Source organism: Salmo salar, chromosome ssa11, assembly GCF_905237065.1.
Source record: "Salmo salar chromosome ssa11, Ssal_v3.1, whole genome shotgun sequence".
NCBI lineage: Eukaryota > Metazoa > Chordata > Actinopteri > Salmoniformes > Salmonidae > Salmo > Salmo salar.
In genome coordinates this window covers 72,571,231-72,578,043 of record NC_059452.1, presented here as the reverse complement: position 1 = coordinate 72,578,043, position 6,813 = coordinate 72,571,231, and positions in this window count along the sequence as shown.

Sequence of the window (6,813 nt, the reverse complement as noted above, 5' to 3'; positions counted from 1 at the left end):
TGTATAGATGGTAAACAAGGAGTAGCAGCAGTGTAAAAACAAAGCGAGGGCATTGGATTAATTGTTCAGCAGTCTTATGGCTTGGGGTAGAAGCTGTTAAGGAGCATTTTGGTCCTAGACTTGGCGCTTTGGTACCGCTTGACATGTGGTAGCAGAGAGAACAGTCCATGACTTGGGTGACCAGAGTCTTTGACAATTGTTTGGGCCTTCCTCTGACACGTCTAGTATATAAAGTAGCAGTCAAAAGTTTGGACTCACCTACTCATTCAAGGGTTATTTCTTTATTTTTACTATTTTCTACATTATAAAATAATAGTGAAGACATCAAAACTATAAAATAACACGCATGAAATCATGTAGTAACAAAAAAATAGTTAAACAAATCAAAATAAATTTGAGATTTGAGATTCTTCAAAGTAGCCACCCTTTACCTTGATGACAGCTTTGCAAACTCTTGGCATTCTCTCAACCAGCTTCACCTGGAATGCTTTTCCAACAGTCTTGAAGTAGTTCCAACATATGCTGAGCACTTGTTGGCTGCTTTTCCTTCCCTCACCAGTCCAACTCATCCCAAACCATCTCAATTGGGTTGAGGTCGGGGGATTGTGGAGGCCATGTCATCGGATGCAGAACTCCATCACTCTCCTTCTTGGTCAAATAGCCCTTACACAGCCTGGAGGTGTGTTGGGTCATTGTCCTGTTGAAAAACAAATGATACTCCCACTAAGCTCAAACCAGATGGGATGTCGTATCGCTACAGAACGCTGTGGTAGCCATGCTGCTTAAGTGTGCCTTGAATTCGAAATAAGTCACAGATAGTGTCACCAGCAAAGCACCATCACACCTCCTCCTCCACGCTTCACGGTGGGAACCACACACACTGCATCTCACAAAGACATGGAAGTTGGAACCATAAATCTCAAATTTGGACTCATCAGACCAAAGGACAGATTTCCAACGGTCTAATGTCCATTGCTCGTGTTTCTTGGCCCAAGCAAGTCTCTTCTTCTCATTGGTGTCCTTTAGTAGTGTTTTCTTTGCAGCAATTCGACCATGAAGGACTGATTCACGCAGTCTCCTCTGAACAGTTGATGTTGAGATGTGTCTGTTACTTGAACTATGTGAAGCATTTATTTGGGCTGCAATTTCTGAGGCTGGTAACTCTAATGAACATAACCTCTGCAGCAGAGGTAACTCTGGTTCTTCCTTTCCAGTGGTGGTCCTCATGAGAGCCAGTTTCATCATAGCCCTTGATGGTGTTTGCGACTGCACTTGAAGAAACTTTCAAAGTTCTTGAAATTTTCTGCATTGACTGACCTTAATGTCTTAAAGTAATGATGGACTGTTCTTTCTCTTTGCTTATTTGAGCTGTTCTTGCCATAATATGGACTTGGTATTTTACCAAACAGGGCTATCTTCTGTATACCCACCATACCTTGTAAAAACACAACTGATTGGCTCAAAGCAAGGAGGAAAAAAATTCCACAAATTAACTTTTAACAAGGCACACCTGTTAATTGAAATGCATTCCAGGTGACTACCTCATGAAGCTGGTTGAGAGCTGGTTAAATCACCACTACACCACTGCATAGGACCGATGGAAAGACAGCAGTCACACACAGCATGATGTTAAATCACCACTACACCACTGCATAGGGCCGATGGAAAGACAGCAGTCACACACAGCATGATGTTAAATCACCACTACACCACTGCATAGGGCCGATGGAAAGACAGCAGTCACACACAGCATGATGCTTTAGGATAAGCAGTCCATAAACTCTGACATAATAAGCCAGTAGGTCTCAATCATAAGAATACAACAAAAAAACACCATTAAGCATTTCCTAATTGAAATGAACTACTATTACTTCCCATTGCAAAAAAATTAATTCATGTTTAGCCCACAAAGTAACCGGTGACCTAAAGTTTAAAGTGGAACTGACAGCGTTTTAACTACTTTGCAGATATGAAACAAACAGACAATCATAATATCAGTCAAAAATATCAAATTCCCAGTTTCTGCTACAAAACCATCTTCATAAGAGGTTTTAAAAATAGGTTCTGTTTGACTCAGCGTTCCATGACGTACAGTAAGGCATTTTGGGCAGAATAGATGAGTGCAGTTCAATATCTGATTCATATAATTCACCAATACATTTCTTGGTAGTCTAAAAAAATATGTCTATCAGGTTGTAAATCACAGCTGGTCTGGTATATTGCTTGCTGCACTGTTTCAGTTTCAACTACTAAATATTCGGGACAAAAACGGACGAACGTAACTGAGGCTGGGAATGTCAATTTAATCAAACTATCAAAGGCAATGATCACAAGTCTGTCATAACGTGGGTAATAGGCTAGCGCATTTATTTATGTAGCAAGCTAAAAACACGGAGCCTAACGTTAGCTAGAGCGCTAGCTGCTAGGAGGATGTCATGTCATTGGAGGAATGGGAGAGTGACTAACTTTTTCCCCTCATATCGTTTTTCGGTGGATAAACACAGCTAGAGATGCAGGTGACAGTTGATTAGCTGAATTGAACGACTGTTATCCAGTTAGCATATCTCTTGCGTTCGCAAATTCACTCTGGCTATCTCCTCCGATTTCAGAGCACTCTCATCTGAGTGTGCCAGAGTGCAGAACAACTGATGAATTTACGAACGCGCAACACCTGCTGAATATGACCGGGGTTAGTAAATGTAGGCAAAAAAACATTCTAGCTAACATGAAAACAGGCTAATCAGCTCTGCTAGGGCGAGTAAAATGGTGTTCTCTCATTTGTGTCTTTGGCCACTTAGCTTTAGTGCTTGATTGGAACAAGCATGTACTGGCAGGCAAGCTGCAGAAGGACGAGGAGGCTACAATCATTTATCAGTGCTATTTTGATGGCCAACTAGCTGAAAAGGTTTGAGAGGGTTTATCTAATGATAGATTTTAGCTCATCTTGCTCTGGCTAGCATTAGTTGTTGATCTTGTTGTTGTTGATGTGTATACCTGAGGGAGAGAGAGCCTACCATTTTCATAGTTGTTTGATCAATAGGACTGCAAAGTGTAAAGTGTCAATGAACAGATTTTAATCAGATTTCATGTTGCTAAAATGCTGTCAGTTCCATTTGAAATGCAACAATGTTTCACACACATAAGTTATTTTCAAAGAGATGGCGAACAACAGCAAGTGCGCTGCAATAAAAAAAACACAGTTCCACTAACCAGATGATGATTTTTTTTTTAACTTAACTTCTTGTTGAAAGTTATTCTTGAAAAGATAGAAGCTAACAAATTAGCAACAACATCCTCTTTAATAGCACATGCTGCAGCTGCTGCAAACTAGCCAATAATAATAGTATAACTGAAGCTAACTAGCTAGACCTTGGGGAAACTACTGCTCGCTATTGCGCAGTGACCTCGTGTATTCTGAGCTCTTATTATGATGGTTACGTGACTAAATTCTGATCACGGTCTTGAATTGGACTCGCATTTTTCTGGTCTCAGTCTCGAACCCCTTGTTCCCTTCCCGGTCTCGGTCTTGACTCGGTATCCCCCCCGAAAATGATCCTGCAGAAACAGGAAATGTGAATTATTATGTGGATTACAATTAACATACATTTTTGTAGGGGTTGATAAATGGACATTTTTGGTAAATGGAAAGTACAAACATCCGAAGACTTTTTAAACCTCAAATACACTGCAAGTCAAAATTGAATTGCAAGACATTTGTCCTGCAATAGGGTGATCAAATTAAGATCATACATCTGTATATTGATACACACTACATTCACACTAAACTGATGCATACAGTCACACCAATAAACACTGCTACAGTTCCACTATTGATACACAGTACGTTGATTTAGGATCTTAATTTGATCACCCTGTTGCAGGAGAACTTTAAAACAGGAAATGGGAAACGTGTAGTTTATTTGAGGTTTGAAAAGGCTTCTGAAGTTTGTAAATTCCACTTTGAAATTTCAGACTTGATTTTCCCTTATGAAAAATTTATCAACCCCTACAAAAATGTCCATTAATTATAATTCATATAATAATTCACATTTCCTGTTGCTGCAGGATAATGTTCCTGTTGTTGAAAACTGGCTCAAATTAAGATCCTACATGTGTACATACATACTACAGTCACACTGATAAACACTACTTTATTAGCACTATTAATACACCTACTTTCCAGAGAGAGAGAGAAGGGAAAGAGAGAGAGAGAGAGAGAAAAGAGAGAGACAGAGAAAGAGAGACAGAGAGAGAGAGAGCGAGACAGAGAGAGACAGAGAGAGAGAGAGAGAGAGAGAAAGAAAGAGACAGAGAGAGAGAGACAGAGAGACAGAGAGAAAGACACACTACACTCACAGTGCAATACAAGAGGTATTGCAAGAAGCTTGCATCTCAGGACTGATAAGAAGAATGTGTTGTATACAGAAGTGTTGTTGTACCAGTAATATATGCATATATAGAATATACTGTAATACATTCACACTGCATTATAAGGGATAGTAATTGGGATGTTTGGTCTGAGACTTTACTGTAAGAGCAGACTAAGGAGAATGCATGACCCCATTCAGGCCTCTGTCACTCCGATTTGTCACATGAGCATCACTGTAATTGCTGTGTATCCATCATCGTAGGTTAATTATCCAACCCTGACCTATCATACACACACACACACACACACACACACACACACACACACACACACACACACACACACACACACACACACACACACACACACACACACACACACAAATAATACAACCATCTTATTATTAAAATATCTCTCAAAGAGATAGAGAGAGAGAGAATCAAAGACCGTCTCTCTCTCTCTCTCTCTCTCTCTCTCTATCTCTCTCTCTCTATCTCTCTCTATGACCCCGGTGGTACTCCATTCGTTTGCTCTTATGGATAGATAATGGGCACAAAATCGAATCTCTTCATTTTCATGTGATATAATTAAGACATTCTCAAACGATGACGGATGGCGGGAGCTACGAGGTGTCAGTCAGTCTCGTCAGACTGGACCAAACGCGGTCAGAGCCAGCCTCTTCACCACTTAGACTGAAATTAATAAAACCTTCAGACGAAATTCTTCGTCATGCACCATCTGGAACAACAATCACCAACCAAGATACTCTCCCGCAGAGTCTGGCTGTCTGTCAAACCGTATTATAGCTCTCCTCCATTATAACCATGCTTTCCCATTTTCAGACATATGCAGTGGCGTTGTACAGCCACACCATGCGTAGAGTAGAGTACAAGGCAAAGATCAATCCCCTGGGGCTGTAGGGTCTTCAAGTAGACTTGAACGCTCTTCCCTGTCTGTTTGAAACAGTGTTCCAACCAAAGTTGCCCATTGGTTGTGGTTCTAGTATTTGTACACGCTGTGCATAGTATAACAACACTAGTAATATATGTCTTTTTGGTGACCAGAGTTGCATTTGCTGTTGTATTCTCAGTTATGCTGGTCTATTTCTGAGGGAATGGAAGTGGTTGTCAATGTTGCATTACAAATGTTGGACATACTGGTGTGCTTGTTGAGATATTGGCTATAGCAGTTGTCATGATATCTGTAGACGTCTGCAGTGAAATTTTCCAAAGAATAGGTAGGTAAATGAGGGTGGAACAATTCAGTCTGGAAATATATGCATAAACACGTAATGTATACCAATACAGAAACACGCACACACACAATCTCAACAAGCATTCAAACACATTCTCTCACACATTTTATGACACACACTCACAAACACCCCTGCACACACACATAAACACACACATAAACACACACACACACACACACTGAGAGAAAATGTATACTCCTGGATAGAGAGAGCCATATTCACCCTCGGATGGTTTATTGACTGATTTCATTTATTTGTGTGAAATAAATAGGAGGTAAACATTGGCTTGCTCCCACATTTTCAATGACACACTCACTGCACAGAATTCTGGGAGAAATGATCCCACCAACAGCGGGGTCACTGATTGGCTCTAGCTTCTGTGTGTGACAAATTACCCAATGAGAAATGGGTTACCCATTTCCACAAAGTAATTAACATGGGTGATAGTGAAACAAATGATTACATTTATGTAATATTATTTCACGTCTGTTGCCAGGACTGGCGAAATCTTTATCCATGTGCAAATCTCCCTGACTCCCCTGATTGTCTTGTGATGCTCGGTGAGTATTAACACATCCAGATGTCAACACACACACACACACACACACACACACACACACACACTGGTATTCACTCAGGTGTTGGGTGCCAGTTGTTGCACTTTTTGCTACTATTATTTATTTATTCTAGTTTGTATGGAGGAAAGCATCCAGAGATCAACAGTGATACTCAACATTGTGTGCTGCAGGTTCAGATCCAAGTAAAGAACAGGCAAGTTGAGGCAACAATGGGTAGATCTTGAATGTAGCCTAGTCAAAGAAAAGCAACTTGGTTTTAGTAACCATACTATCTTCTGATGATGAGGATGATGAGGAGGATGATGAGGATGATGAGGATGATGATGATGATGATGATGATGATGATGAGGATGATGATGAGGATGAGCATGATGATGATGAGGATGATGATGATGAGGATGATGAGGATGAGCATGATGAGGATGAGCATGATGATGATGATGATGATGATGATGAGGATGATGATGAGGATGAGCATGATGATGATGAGGATGATGATGATGAGGATGATGAGGATGAGCATGATGAGGATGATGAGGATGAGCATGATGATGAGGATGAGGATGAGCATGATGATGATGAGGATGATGTTGAGGATGAGCATGATGATG